Source organism: Monodon monoceros, unplaced genomic scaffold (assembly GCF_005190385.1).
Source record: "Monodon monoceros isolate NGI ecotype Baffin Bay Population unplaced genomic scaffold, NGI_Narwhal_1 Super_Scaffold_19, whole genome shotgun sequence".
NCBI lineage: Eukaryota > Metazoa > Chordata > Mammalia > Artiodactyla > Monodontidae > Monodon > Monodon monoceros.
Window position 1 is genome coordinate 27,038,628 of NW_021703775.1, and position 16,801 is coordinate 27,055,428.

Here is a 16,801-nt window from a genome sequence, read left to right on the forward strand (position 1 = left end):
AAAACAAACAATAACAAGTAGTGAGCATATTATGATTATAGTCCTTCACTCAGTCACTACTGCAAATAAAATGCCAGCAGTGAGTGTTATTCACTGGCCCCATTAGGAGGTCTGACACTGAACACCACCCTGAGGATGATGTTCATCATCCCCATATGCTTCTCCATTGTAGTGGCACTGTCTTTCCTGATTCGGATCAAAGTCCGTTAGTTCTGCCTGGTCCATTTCATCAGTCTCTTCCACTTCCTTCCTCTCAGGTTGGAGTTTTTCCAGCAAAGAGAGTTTATCAGGGGAGAGAAAGCCATTCTCAGGAAAGCTTACCTTAAATTCATTGATGATGCGACCCTTTTAATGTGGTCTACGATAAATTGGCATGCCTTCATTTAGCACACACTTGATATCTCCACGCTCGACAATGTGACCTGGATGAGAAGTGATGACTGTGGTGCGGTTGTCAAGAGTAGATATTGGCTTTTGGAAGCCACACAATGCCTCAACCAGCTGTATGTCCATACACATGAAAAGGTCTTCTCCTCGTCGAGTAAAAACAGCATGGTCCTCCTGATCTAAAATGATGATAATATCTCCTGGCTCCAGTCCTGGTTCTTGGTGTCTCCTTCACCATGGAATGTTATCTTCTGGCCATCTTTCATGCCTTTGTTAATATGAACTTCTAGAATTTTCTTCTCTCAAACTGTCTTTCTTCCATTGCAGCTTTTACATCTATCTTTAGGACTGATCTGCTCCCCATGGCCGTGGCACTCCATGCAGACAGACTGAATTTGCTGAACCATTCCAGGTCCTATTTGATGAATTCTTATTTGCATTCCAGTACCTCGGCAATTGAGACAGCACTTTACTGCTCCTTTCTTAGCATCTCGGCCTTCACGTTTGTCACAAATCACATTCTTTTGCAGATCTAGTTTTCTTTTTGCACCATAAATCTTCTAAGGTTACTGTGAGTTGATGCACAACATTTTTACCTCTCCTTTCTCTTTGCATCCTGCCTCTTCCTCCAAAAAACATATCAAAGATGTCCATGGGGGAGCCCAAACCACCACCTGCTCCACCTTCTTTAATTGCCTGCTCTCCTCCTTTGTCATATAATTCGCTTTGCATCAGATAGCACTTCGAAAGCTTGAGAAATCTGTTTAAACTTCTCTCCTACATTTGGATTCTTATCAGGGTGGTACTTCAAGGCCAGTTTCCTGTAAGCCTTTTTCAGTTCTTCTTGGGTGGCATTGGGTTTGACCCCCAAAACATCATAAGTGGTTTCTTTCACTGTTTTCTACAGCCGGTGAGATGAGTGGGTCAGTGGGCTGGTGCCGGCGTGGGGGAGCGGGAAGGAGCGCTTTGCGGTGTGCAGCTCGGGCAGCCGCCACTCCTCCGCCTTTTCGAGGAGCGTACTATCTTACTCTGCTTGTGTATGGATGATGTTTTCTCAAGTCAGATATAACAACTGCATGATTGAAATATGGAATATATATTTTAAAACAAAGACTTGCTTCTCTTTTACTTGCATCTCTTTATATGGTTGGGGTCCCCCCCTCCATTTCCTTTCCTTTTTCTTTTCTTATTTTTTCTCTATTTCTCTCTTTTTTTTTCTCTCTCTCTCTCTCTTTCTCTGTTTGCCTCTCTCTTAGTTCTAGAAATCCTGCTTGTAAGACCTGAGAATTCAGCTTCATCTTGAGCAGCCTTACATGCTGACCACCCCAACTGAGAATCTTTATTTTAAAAAGTCAACCATGATATAAGATCTGAAACCATAATAAAGTTTGAGAATCGTGGTATTTGCTCTCTATTATGTGTATGTTTAGCTGTGTGGATAATGGTTCTTTGGTCTAAAGAACAGTTCCAAGTTTGACATTTTTAAAGGGTTTAAATTCAAGGATAAGAACTCATCAGTTCTGGTTCTTCCCAGATTTCAGATTTTCTTGATGTTCTGATATGCTTTCACTATTAATTCTAATTAGATTCTAATATCTAATCTTATATTAACACAGTGAATATACAAAGCAAACAAGGACACTAAAGACATGTTTTAAAATGGTTGTTAAGTCTTGCATATTTTTACTTACATGTGATTAATCCTTGGGCCCTGCCTACAGATAGTAATTTATTCTACTGTTTGAACTGCATCTTAAATTTGGCGAATGTTCTCTCACATTTCGTGCTTCTTTACCCCAAGTTTAGATCTGTTTAATATCATTTTATAAAATAGATCTCATAGAGATCTGGTCATTTGGTCATTTCAACTGTCTTTTATTTTTTAATGCTTTCATTGGGCTAGCATGGATCATTAATACCCAAGAAAATTAGTCTCATGTAATTGACTATAAAAATTACTGTAACGTTTTATAAGTAGGAGAATTATGAGTTATAAAATGTTATAATCAAAGAGGCATTAGCACCAATCAAAGCTACTTTTACTTTAAAAAGGTTGAGTTTGATTATATTGGTTATAAGAACACTTCGAGATAGTGGTCTAAGAATGTAGACCCTTAAATGGGAGAAAGGAGACTGGATCCATTGCTGACTCTCTCAAGGACCATAGGCATTTACTTATTATCAACTTGGCTTGCACTAATTGCAGACTAGGAGAGGTGGTGCCTTACCTTATCTTTGTCATGCAGTTATAGTGATAATAGAGAATACAGAGCAGCAGTCAACTCTCTTTGTAATAATTTTTAGAGAAAATTAGCTCATATCCATTCCTAGTCAAGTCTTTCTTGTAGAAAATTTCTTTTGTAGTGTCTTCAATATTAAAGAGCATAGGTTTGGAGTCAAGAAAGCTGGGTTGAAACTTCTCACTTATAATGGGCAAAACACTTAATCTAAGCCTTATTTTCCTCTTTTATTAATGTGTCAAATAAGATCATGTATGTAAAGTACTTAGACACACAGTAGGCACTTAATAAATATGGCATTTTTTGGATGTTTTTGTTTTGAGATCTATGTGATTTTATCAGGTAATTAGTCTTCAGTTGGGGTAGCTTGGGTATTGATAGCTTAATACCAGCTGTCTTTCTGCCTCTCCATCTTCTTATTAAATGATTGCAACTACATTTTTTTCATGAGTAGTTTTAAACAAACTGATTTGGAAAAGCATGAGCCACTACTTTTAGAGGGAAAAAAAATTTTTTTAACCTGAAGGTTTTCCTTATTTTTTTCAGGCTTCAGTGTTAAGAAATGCAGGGTTTTTGTTTGTTTTGTTTTTTGTACTATATTGCAATAATTGCTTTAATGTCAGTGAGAAACCAAACCTTACATCTGCTTAAATGGGCAATTCAGACCATAGAAATTAGTGAGACTTAAATGGATATCTTTATTTTGTTGATGGAAATTGTATTTTGGGTTCTTAGTCTTTCTACAGTCTCTTGAAGTAACTTCACTATGCATGTGGTGATCGTGTTTCTCAGTTACTAGATTGAGCTATACTCTGAGCTCAGTGTATTTTCTCATCTCCTGTGCTGATACTTCTTGGTATGAACAAGTCAGTTTACTGGTATGCTGTACTTTCCTTTTGACAATTCTAGATGCCTGCCACGTGTGCAGAGTGTAGTGGAGCCAAGTTTGAGGTTTGGATTTAGAGCCCTCCCCGAATCCCCGTGGTGTGCCCTTTGACCTGGGGGATAGTTCTTACTGGCCCTGGAGAAATCCAGTTGAGAATTCCTAGGATTGTTGTGCTCTCAGTGAGTGCTTTATTCTTGTCCTCTGCCAGATGTTTTCTTTACTGAGCAAAAAAACTCCATCAAAATAATGGTAAGGGAACTGGTATGTGAGGAAATAAAAAGAAAGGAAGAAAAAGAAATATTCAAATATATTCAGGAGGGCCAGAGTTGTGGACCTAAGGATGTTCTAGAACAAGAGGAATCTATTTTCTCACATCCTACTAGATCTCCCTGCTAAAAAGTTTTAGCAAGTAACCCTAGTGTAGCTTCAAAATTAAAAATATTTACATACAATATATCTTTTTTTTGGTGTCCATAACTTTTTAAACATGCATATATTCACGTAAACACCACCACAAACAGAACAATTCCATCACCTCCCCAAATTCCTTTGTGCTACCCCTTTGTAGTCAAACCATCTCTGTATTCCTAACCCCTTGGCCATTGATCATGAAGTTTATCAAAAGTATAGGTTGGGAAGCATATTGAACAGGTAATGAGGACTACCAGAAACTTCAGTTAATTAATTATTGCTAATTATTATCTCACTGATTGAGAATGTGACATTTCTCTTATTCCCTCTTGTTTAGGATCTCAACAGAGAAATGAACCCCAAACTAAAAACGCAGAAAAATTAAATTTTTGCAATTGAATAGTGACAGATGACCACCTAAGTTGTTGCTTTTTTAGGTCTATGTGATTCTAAGCTTTAGAGGCTTTATGACCTTTGAACCTGACTGTACTGGGATGAATTCTTTCTGTCTTCATTAGGAGGTGAATGGATAAATGACTGCACCAAGATGGCTAGGGAATAAAACTCTGGACTGGGAAGTATGGGAAGTGGTTAGATCATTAGAGGTGAGTTTTTCACTCATAGACTCTTTTCTTCTTTGTTCTTTGTGAGAGGCTATTGAACAAAGCAGTGGCAAGAGTTTATACTGTGAGCCGGAAGTTTTCAACCGACTACATTTTATTTGTTTTGAAAGCTTGCAAAAAAGTTGTTTTGTTGACAAGTTCAGGCTACTTTACCTTCCTGACATAATTTTCTAATTGCACATCTACAGCAAATTTAGAACAGCTTTCAATTATTACTTTGTGTGTGCATGCAGAGGAGAAAATGCTCTGCAGATTGGGGCAGTTGTCTGGGGGGAAAGAAAAGGCCTTGTCATGTTGTAGTGCCTACTTGCACGTGTGTGTTTGCTTAAACTCAGAAGTCAGCCAACCATTGAGGCCTCTAGTGTGGTTAGCTATTAAAACAGAACAGTGATAATGGATCTTTATATAAATGTTTAAGTATTTGGAAATTTTTAAAATCGAGAAAATTCTGTTTTACAAATCAGGGTGGGCTGTCAGGGGAGATGATTACCCTATACCAGTTGAGATGTTAATGAGATTGGGAAGGAAGTAGGGAATTTAAGAGCCCTTATTTTTAAAGTCTTGGAATGCCAATGCTTAAGATGTGTTCTGTGGCACACCACCATAAATCACAGAGGACTCACTTGTAGAATACTAGGTAATAAAAGGGATCTGGGACACTTGTTTGGAGGAGGGGAACCTATAGCTAGGATAGAGTTCAGGAAGTGGAACTAAGATGATAATCATTTACTGGCATTTTCTCGAGGGCATATGTCTGAATTGGCTTCATCTTTTTGTTCGCATAGAACCTAACACACTACTTTGTACAAACTAGGCATTCAGCAAATTTTTGTTATATTATACATACATACATTTTTTTTTCCATTGGCAGGGCACTTACGCATTTAAGGACAGAGAATTTCCATGGATATTGTAAGAGTTTTAATATTTTCCTGGTCTTCTTAGGCTCTTAATTTGCTGATGAAACCTGTAATTGTTATGTTCAATTTTGATATCTCGAGTTGCAAATTATCTTTGAAGTACCAGGTGAAACTTTTTCACTTAGGTATAATTTTATCTTGATTCTCCTCCAGTGAAACTTTCTCACTTCTGTATACCAGTGCTTTTTTTTTCCTGGTAAAATATTCATAACATAAAATTTACCTTCTTAAATCATTTTAAAATGTACGGTTTTGTGGCATTAATCAGTACATTCACACTGTTGTACAATCATCACCACCATACATCTTCAGGACTTTTTCATCTTCTAAAACTGAAACCCTGTAACCAGTGAATTAAAAGCTTACGATTTGTGCTCCAGTACTGACTGAACAAATAAAATCTTTTATATATGTGTTGAGGAACTTGCAACCTCTTTCCAGGGAAGAAAAAAAGGCTAAAAGCAAAACCGGAATTCACACAATAGCTTTTTAATTTAATAAGAAATAGATTGTAGTTCTTGAATTTTATAGACAGGTTTTTCTCTTCTTTAGTTTCCTTAAGAAATTTGTTCAGAAGCAAAAACTGGAGTAGCCCTTATTCTCTGAAAGTATTTCTAGTCTGTGTGTGTGTGTGTGTGTGTGTGTGTGTGTATTTTTGTAGTCTTTGTAACTAACAAGACAAATAGAAAGCTATATTTTTACCTTAGGTTTTGTTTTTAGTGTAATTACTTGCTGGCTTGAACAGTGGTGGTCTTAATCTTCTTTTGAGGGTTGTGCCCTTGAGTATGGTGATTTTATTCTGGTGTCAAAGAATTTAAGGATAAGGAGTATCTTTTTTTTCGGTACTATAATCTTATTTTTTGACTTAGGCTGAAGTCTGTTATTAATTTGTACCTTTCCCTTACTTCCCATATAAGAAAACAAGCAAATGTCAAAAAATAGTACAGCCTACTTTCCAACAGAATGACTTCAGCTCTCCTCAGTTTGTTAAACGTATGAATCTCTTAGCTGCCCTGATGAAGAGGCTGTGGTCTATCTGGGCATGTGTTATGTTTGTCTTTCTTGGTAAGTCTCTAAAGCAGAGTTGGTCTTTTAACAGTGGAGAGGAGAGATATCTATAGCAGTAGTTCTTAAACATTTTAGGGACGTAAACCTTTTGAGAATCCAATGAAAGTCATGAACCCTCTCCTCTGAAAAATTGTGTGGACACAAATTTTTCATAAAATGTCAGAGGATTTGAGTACTCTGTGAAATATATCCTTGTGGGAGCCATCTGGACTATTCAGATCCAGTATGAGTATTAGATTCAGTAGTGTATTCTGAGATGCTCCTTTTCTAGTTTCATCATGGTTTGTGAAGAATACATAGTGGAAAAGCTTGAATAAAATTATAACAGTCTCACAGTTCAATTTTACATCATTAGTGAAAATGGATGCTATTTTTACTAACACACTGACAGGTAGATTCAAGATGTTGGTAAATTTTTCTGACTTGCCCAGTTTAGATAGTAGATAGGTGTCTGAGAATACGTTGACCTATATTGTATACTGTGAAAGTTGGATAAGGTTGTATTTCCAAACTTTGGTTTGCCTATGATTTCTCGCGTGCTTTTGTTACTTTTTTTTTCTTCTTACTTCTGTTGTATAGGTACTACAGAAGAAATAGAGAAGGGCAAAATAACAATGAAAATAAATTTTAACTTGAAATAGCTAGTGATAGCATAATATGAGTAAACTTAAAATGGCATATACAGTATGACTTACACTTAAAATTGGTCATATTCAGTAGACATAAAAAGGCATTTTATAATACTTCGGTGAAGATTCACCTTTTTCTTCATAGAGAAAATACTCCTTTTTTCTGTACCTTAACCGATGTCCTAGAGAAACAGGACTTTTAAGCAGAAATTTGCTTGGCTTTCAGCACTCTTACTGCTTAATTATATGTTTCCACCATTCTTTATTGCTTCAATTCCAGTTTCAGAGGAAGAGGCTATTCCTCCTGTTTAAGACTGTTTCTTCCACTTGTGCTCAGTCTTATTTCTTTGTTCTGTCAAATGTTCCATCTTTCTCTTCCTTCCTTTTTTCTTCAACCTTTCCCTTTCACTGACTCCTTCCACTTTACACTTGACATGCTCAGGTCTCCCTTTCATTGGCTTTACCACTGTAATCCCTCTCCCTGTCACCAAACCATCCAATGCTTTTCTTCCATATTTCTTGTCTTATTGAAAGATACCACTGTTCATCCAAGATAGAAATCTGCGATGCTAAGGAATTTGATAGTTGGGTGGTAATCTAAGTGTAGTAAGTAGCATAGTAAGTAAAATATTGTGGGATGGGGAGGAGGATTCATAATATTGTAAAGTAAAAATGCATTGTATTAGTAAAAGCAGAATATTAGAACTATGGAGATTCTTACTTCCTGGGATAGTTTGGAGCTTGTAATGTCTGGAAATAGAGGTGGACTAAATAGCTTGATGAGGCTCTTTTTTCACCTTTTACTACATGTACTAGTGCATGACAGCGCACTAAAACTTTTCCAAAAAATTTGACACCCTTATCTTCAAAAGAAATTGAACACTTATACCCAGTAGCTGTATATTTGTATTTAAAAATTATATATGTATATTAATTTCAGTAGTAATACACATATGGTTCTAAACTTTTTTGATTATGGACTGCCTTCAGTAAAACACTTTTGTGCATATATACCTTATATATGTATATGTTATTTATTTATAAGTGGTATACATATGTACTACTCTTATTAGCTACTGTCTCTGGGCAGGATGTATATTTAGGGAGAGAGTCATTGTTAATAATGCATTTAAATTCCCCTTTCAAATAGTCATTTTTATAATTTCAAATTTGGGGTGTTATTTTCGGTCAGATCTGCTTTGATCATCCTTATATTTGCCACATGATATATTTGACAGGGGGCTCTTACCAGGTGTGTCAGCTATCAATTGCTCTTAACAAACTACCTCAAAACTTAATGGCTTAAAGATACTATTGATGTATTTTTTCTTTTTTAAAAATATTTATTGAGTGGCATTATGGTAGAGCTGAGGCTTAAAAAAGAGGTTTGTTCATGTTAATTCTCGGCTTTTTTTTTTTTTTTTGGGCTGTGCCATGCGGCTTGTAGGATCTTAGTTCCCCAGCCAGAGATTGAACTCGCGCCCTTGGCAGTGAAGGCGTGGAATCCTAACCACTGGACCACCAGGGAATTCCCTGATGTATTTTTTCTTATGATTCCATGCATTTGTCTGCTGTCCTCACCTGGAAGTCACTCACGTGGTTAGCTGACAGTTGGTGCCAGCTGTTGTCTTGGTTCTGTACCTGAACTCTCACCCCGTAGTAGGCGAAACTGAGCTTCCTCATAGCATGGTGGTCTTCCTCATAGCATTCCTCATAGCATGGGCTCAGACAGAGAAAGAGAGCTGAAGCTGCTGGGCCTCTTAGGACCCAGAGTCCAGCATTTGGCAATGTCCATCACCTTCTGCTAGCCAAAAGCAAGTAACAAAGCCAGTCCAGATTGAAGAGCATGGAGAAATGGTCTTTACCTCTTCATAGAAGCAGCGGAGTCACATTGCTAAGGGGCATGCACACAGGGAGGCTTGATTCTTGGGGACCAATATTATAATGGTCTTACCACACCAGGATGAAGACAGGTGTTAACCCTATTTATTAGTATTATTTCAAACCACAGTGTATATCTAGGGAAACATTAAAACCATTTGCCCATTTTCTACAAGTTTAACTAAAACTAGATAATATAATCTAATTTTATTTAACTGAGCACATGTAGTCTGCAACACATCACAATAAACTGAAAGAAAATCAACAAATGAGGGTATTACTATCAACCACTCTGCACTGTTTTTCCTCAGTATATATATCGTGAATTCCATATGTGGTACTTGACTCTTTGTCAGAGAGTGAGGGTGTCAGTGTCATTTCTTAAATCAAATATTAGTAACTTAGTTTTTTTGTTTTTTTAAGATGAAAACAAATATAAGTACTAATGTATTGTTTTTGCATAACCTTCCAGGTAGACACCGCCCCACTCTGGAGACGATCAGTCTAACTGATGTGGAACAGTTATGAGCCACAAATCCGTGCCTGTTAGTGTCCACTCTGATAGAAATCAGTGATTCAGCATGGCAGTCTTGCCACGGTACTAGACTAAGCCTTAGAGTCCTTCTCAGTGGACTAAGCCAGCAGTGATCTAGGCCATCTTTCACAAATGGATCATAGATGGCACATGGGATAAAATGTGGCTGTTATTCTGGTTATAAGAGATTAATTGTACTTGTGGAAGAGGTAGAATATTCATATATTTTGTAGTTGGCATTTGGGGAAGATCTTATCAACAGTATGTGTGTGTTTTGGGGGTTTGTGTGAGGAACTTGGGGAGATAATGGACTTCCATCTCTGTTTTAGTAATTGTCTTTTTTGTTTAATCATCAGTGGTAACTTTCCTTTGGTTTCCATATTCAAAGAAACTTTAATAATATTTTAATATATTGAATATTTTAAACTTATGTTTAGATAGGAGAGGAAAACAAGTGTTTATGTCTAATATATGAGGTTTGTTTTAATCCTTTGTTTCTACAAAACTCAGTTCACAGTTGAAGTTTCCTGATGTATGAGAGTTTGCTGATGTGAGTTCTTTAGCTTTTGATATATGATTGTCCTATGGTACTGCTGGAGTTTTGTGCTTTTACTAAAGAGTTTACTGCTTGAAAAGCATTGTTAAAATTCTGGTGTACTCACAGCTACTTCTCTTATAGTGTGCTTTTCTGTGTCTTGGTGACTATGGAGAGTGCTTCTTACATGCAGCCAGCAGGATTAACAAATAGCCAAGCTGAACCTAAAGCATTCAACCTTCTTTCCTGCTTTGACCCCATAACCTCTCTTCTGGTTGGCAGTGTGCTGGTGTTGACAGTTCTCCTGGTTCAGCCAAAGGTGAAAGATAATTGCTTGTGGAGTAGTGGCTGGGATGGTATGTGTTTTTGCAGCAAGCACCCCCACCCCCGTCCCCAGGCAAAGCTTTGGATCTGGTGCACATTTCAAAGCATGTGTTAAACTTTATGTGATACTGATTAAAATAGAGGGCTCCAGGGTGAATTGGCAGAGCCCCACAACTGCATCTGCCAAATGACATACAGAGAAATGTCTTGCTACAAATGGAAGGGCTGAATTCTATCTCAGCAATATGTAAGCCTGCAGAAGGAAAGGTGACTCTGGGCACGAATACATACACAGCCTGTGGAGCATCCAGGATTCTTTAGTAACTTCTTTGTTCCTATGGCATTTTAACAGGAATGAAAGCCTTTTTATTTTCCTTCTCCTTTAAACAACAACAGCAAAATCCACATGGAAATAATAGTTCATATTACCATGTCCTTCACTTCGCCATTCCCATTGAACATTTATTAAAAACCTAACTTGGACTAAAGACAGAGGTGGAAGAACTATCTACCTTCTGAAGCTAGATTTATGGGTCTTTGGGATGAGATTTATGAATGTCATTGTTGAAGGAAGCAAACTTTTACAAAGCAGGTAAGTTTGTGTCCAGAGGTTTTTAGGTTCAAGATCTCCTCAGGATTTCTTTCTAAAAAGAAGTATGTATTTTTATCTTATGTGTAGAGCAACACTTCCCCAGAGGGAACATAAACAACATTAGTATCTCAGGTCACATTTCCTTAGACATCTTGCCCTACTTTTATGAGTTAGGATAGAGAGACCATCAGTTCTTTCAAGAGATTTAGACATTTTGTTAGGAAAAGGTAAGGAATTTAGAGGAGTAAGAAGGGTAAGTGGCACACATGCAGGAAAAAAAAACGAAGAAGGAGAAGGAATTGAAGAAATCGGTAGAAAGAGGAGGGTGAATAAAGAGATCAGTCAGGCTTCTAATTCATGGGTGAATCAGAGGGAACAAATATTAGGGATTACAAAAGGTGGAGTGGGTATGAAATATCAACAAAAAGTAAGCACAATTATATCGATTTATGGATTTAAATAACCCCACTAGACATTGATGTATTTCATCACATTCATTCCCTGCTCTAGAGAATGAAGAATTGTTTGATCCTTTGGAGTATCCTTTTGTTTCTCAGAATGGGCCAAAAAATGGCTTTGGGGACTTAGTATAGGACTTTGTTATCACCCAGGTTATATTTGAGGTGGGGAAGCATAAATTGAACAACTTCACAGGCAAAGAAAAGCGCTGTGTAGAGCAGATCCTGGGTTGGGAAAACAAATACATTTTATTGTTCAGAACTTGCTTTTATAAACTCTATATAAAAAACAAACACAAAAAAAGCAAACACTATACATATGGATATATTTCAGTTTTCCAGGTGAGACCATCAGATCTGTTTTGCTTTTAAGTGTTTTCTATCATGTATCCTATTTCTTTGTTAAATTTTGTCCTCCCCTCCTCCTCATGCTTCTCCTCCTTTGTACTCTTTCGAAACAAGGGTGGAGAATATGCAGGGAACAGAAAGAAAATGCTGGCTGTTTGCCTACTATTTTGGAGCTTTTGTTGAATTTCATACAGTTTCTTTGTTTTCCTCTGGTATTAAAGTTCACTGTTTCAGTCATGAAGATACTTATTTCTAAAGAGTATTTTCCACAAAACTTTTATTTAAGAGTGGTTTGGGGTTGGGAGATTGATAATCTGTTTTTCTCTTTGCTAGAGTTTTGGTAGGGTCAAATAGGATTTGCCCTGAGGATATTAGTATTGACTTCATGTAAAAGAAGTGTGAAACCTAAGATTCCAGTTAACTTCCTCTCCTGGGCTTTTGTAGCATATTTTGCACAGGGAGAAAAATGCAACTGGAATGTAGTTAGCCACCAATCTTAGTGAATGCCATTTCTTTCCAAGGATCATCTTAGAGTTTCACTGGGTCAGTTACTAAATGGAAGGTTCATTTTATGTAAAGTAATCTTAATTGATAAAGAATTCTATGAAAACAGAAGAGGAAGATTCTACACACTTCTTTGTGTAGTCAGAGTTGTAAAACAGAAGGAAGAATAATAGAAAAGGAATATGGAACTTGTTAGTAATCACATAGTATTCTCCTTATATAACACATTCATTTCACTATTTTATGTGTCAAAGATTATCCTTATTTAGAAATATCTCAGAATTTGAATAGTTTTAAAGAAGTCAAGATTAATATCGAGTGCTTACCCAGTTCCCACAATTGTATAACGTCAAGATTAATAGCTTTACACTTCATTTATTATTTCAGTCAATAAATACCTATTGAGTGTGTATTAAAAACAAGCCAGTTTAGTTTGTCAAATAGTGATATTTGCTATGCTGAGAAATCAAGCGGGGAAGGGGGAAGGTTTAGCTGTTTATTTTGAGATTGGATAAGGTGTTCTGTCCTTTAGTGTTCTATAGCTACTTAAAAATTAATTTTTGTATTTTCAAGATTCATTGCCTCTTCACATCAGCCAAAACTCATTATCTTGTTAAGAGTTTAGGCTATCTTTGGGGGGCAGCACTTAATGCTTCTGCTTCTTCAGTAGCCCAGATTCTGACTATAAGCAACTATTTTTAAGTAAATTGGTATAAAATTTTGTATTTGTCCGTGTTTTTCATAGTACCTTTGGCTAGTGTAAAGCCAAATACAACAGCAGGTCACCAAATAATAATATCCAATTTTTAAAAAAGAAGTACTTGAAACTTTAAAGAAGTTCTTATGCATTATAAATTTATATATTAGGTGAAAAGTGGATTTGGATGTATTTCCTCTTTTTGTTGTAGTTTTTAGATGGTTGGTAGACACGTTTATGTTGTACTATTTTATTTCAGGGCTGAAAAGTTTCAAACCAATCAGTCTTTTGGTTGATACTTGCAGTTTTTACTTTTCTACTCTGTAATAGGGTTTTTGAGATGGATTTGTTGAACCCCTTGAAGTGCCTTCAATATTTTGTCCTTGTGTGTGTATGTGCATTATCTTGGTTCCTAACTTTCATATACTCTCAAAGCAGTCTATGTATCAGTCCGGGTTTAGTCAGAGGAGTAGAACCACTAGGAGAGTACTTACCCAGTTCCCACAATTGCATAAATCAGTCCCTAAGCAGAGCTGTTATCTTTGTGTCTGATGCTGGAGTTTGAAATCCAAAGGGAAGGTAGTCAGGAAGGGAAAGAAGATATAAAATAGGGGAGAGCAAAGACAAGCTGGAGCTCACAGGTATAAGCTGGAACCCAGGAGAATGGACTGAAACCCATTAATTTTGGCTGCTTTTGATTTTGATGATCTGCATATACTGCAGGAGAAATGGTGCCCTTCATCTTGGAGCTAAACACACCTGGCCTAGGAGGAGCCGAAGGCAGGTCGGGGGGGAAAGTGGAGTAACTGGCAGGTTTGGCTGCTGTCCTGTGCCAACAAGCTTAACTAGCAGATAAGTGTAACATGTGGGAGCTACAAAATGGCTGCTGCTCCCTTTCCACTCCCTACATCTTGCACAGGAATATCTTTTGTGCCTCACCTTAACTAGAAACACATAGGGAGGGCAACTGGGGGACATGTAGTTTGGCCTAGCCAAGTTGACTCATTACAACTATGTGTCTGTTTCCAGGACAATTAAAAACCATTACTCTGTAGCAAGGGTTGGAACTACAGCATATGGGTGGACCACCTGTTTTTTTAAGTAGAGCTTAATTGGAACACAGCCTTGCTAATTTGTTTACATGTTGCCTACTTTTGTGTTGCCAAGGCAAAGTTGAATAGTTGCAGTAGCCACTGTATGGCCTGCAAAACCTAAACTATTTACTATCTGGCTATTTAGGAGCAAGTTTACTGACCCTCCTTCTGTGGGAACTAAGGGATTCTTTGGATCCCAGAGGACTCATATCTAGAAATGCTTCTCAGAAGCTCTAGAACATTTGTATTTATCCCTAGGAAGCCTTGCTAGTTTATATTTTCTTTTTGCAAGCATTCCTGTTAAAATTTTGTTTATCTTTACCCTTGCATTTTTAAGTTGTCTGAAATGTTAATCGGAAATAGAATAAAAGTTATTTATAACATTATTGATTGACATTCTTTTTAGAGCTCTATACATTTAACTGCATATTCATCATAGTTTTTCTATAAGTTTTATAGCTAAACTGTATTGTGTGTTAATTTTTTTTTTCTTTTTAGTGTGATCCCTCAGTTTATAGTTAAATTTCTTAAGGTAGGTGTATTAGTTTCCTAGGGCTGTTGTAACAAAGTAACACAAATAAGGTGGCTTAAAAAAAAAACAGAAATTCATCCTCTCACAGTTCTGGAGGCTAGACATCTGAAATCAAGGTGTGGGCAGGGTTGGTTAATTCCTTCTTGGGGCCTTAGAGAGTCTGTTTCATGCCTCTCCTAGTTTTCGGTAGTTGCCAGAAATCCTCGGCATTCCTTGGCTTGTGGCAGTATAACTCCAGTTTCTGCATCCTTCATCACATGGCATTCTCCCTGTATGTCTGTGTCCCTTTTCCTTTTCTTATAAGGACACCAGTCATATTAGATTAAGGCCCACCCTGATGGTCTCATCTTAACTTGATTATGTCTGCAAAGAGACACTTTCCAAATAAGATCATATTTACAGGTTCTGGCAGTTAGGACTTCAACATGTATTTTGGGGGGACACAATTTAACCCACGAAAGTAGAATTTAAGTTGATTGAGTGCCTGGCATGCCCTTCTTAGCAGCTTTCTCTGTATTGTCATGCCACAAGGAATGAGCTCTAAACACACCAGAAATTTTTAGCATAAGAAACTTTGTACTTTATGAAAAATGGATAAAAACTAAGTAGGTATAACAGGCTCTATATTAAGAAACTCAGGCTAATACAGTATACACAAAGATGTCAAATTGATTAAAAAGACTGATTCATGATTTGTTACTAGTGTTCATCAACAAGCTGTGCCTAACTTCAGTCAACAGATCAATAGTAGTCATTGACATTTTTTGTGTGACCATTAAGTACAAGGACTTATATTAGGTATTGTCAAAAGACTCAAAAGAAAGAATCCCTTGAGAACCTTTTCAGGGAAGGTGAATTGATGTATGATCAACTAATAAAACTATTGAGGCAACTTGGGAATAAAGGAATGATTCGGTTAGTTTAATTTAGAAAATAAGATACTCTTTATTTCTTGTCTCATGGAAATGAAATTATTGGAATATGCATGGGGATATGAAGAAAGCCATTTGTTAACTTGTCATTAGTTAATTATAATGTTGCTCTTCTTGGCTATCATGTACCCAGATGGTACTCAAATGATGAAAAGTTTACTGATGATATGAAACATCTGTTTAGAGGTTACTCTTGACTATTTTTGTGAAGTAAGTCAGTGTTTTTTCCTTCTCTGCCTTAGGCTGTGGGGAAAAGCAACTTCTCTGGGCAGGCTGGCTATAGAACTTGATAATAAACTGATTTGAATTGAAGGTTTAATTCCTGGGTTTTAATAAACCACCTCTGCCCCCCTGGCACGAAGATTTCAAACTTGTATAACAGGTTGTCTTGGCAGAGTCAGAGCTAGAATGAGAAGTTAGGCAATATTCCCTTGGATGTCTTACATGTGTTTTGGGCAGACAGTCTGTTTAAGACTGTCCCAGAAATCTCAGGGACACTTAAGCAGCACCTAGCTATGTCCCCTATTTGTCTGGCACATTATGGAACACATGTGCACAATTGTGCATACTTAAACTGGGATAAGGTGATCAGATTGCAAGGAGAGACATTGGAGCCCCTAGGAGAAACAAGCATGTGCATAAGGATCCTGGCACAGTGAGCCAGACTTTGGTACAGGACCTGAATATTAGAAAGGAGCATTGATCCAACCATTCTAACCTAGTCTTCTTCCTAACCTTGCTCTAGAGCCAAACAGTTGTATACCTTAGGATATGAAACTTTAAGATTATATCATTAGGATTCCCAGTTCTTCTACTGTGAGGTACCCATCTTTAAACAAACTAGATATTAAAAGAGAAGGCATTTCTATAAAGAATAGAGAGACTCCTACAAAGTGGACTGTGAGTGAGAGTATGAGTGGCAACTGAAGTCTAGCCACTTTGATAAGTGAAGTTTTTGAGCCATTGGGTTTAGAGATATAATATCTTTAGAATAGCCTAGTAGGATGCTTCAGTTAATGGGCTTAGGGGACATTCAGGTTGCATTTACCTTTCAGAGTTTTAATGTTGCAGCCAGGTATACTTTTTAGTTTTTGTTACTTAATTGTGAAATAAAGTAATGGACCTTTCTGGCCAGCTAGCTGCTCTGGGCTAAAATTCTAAGAGCTGGGAATTGGCATAATGTGAATGTGAAAGTTAGCAGGCAG

General features: G+C 37.1%; 1 protein-coding gene and 1 pseudogene across 8 annotated transcripts in view; one reads left to right on the forward strand and one right to left on the reverse strand.

Moving 5' to 3' along the window:
* Window positions 1-16,801, forward strand: part of EXOC6B (exocyst complex component 6B) — a 702,680-nt gene that overhangs the window by 112,971 nt on the left and 572,908 nt on the right. The window lies entirely within an intron of this gene.
* On the reverse strand, window positions 65-8,847 carry LOC114900918 (annotated as a pseudogene).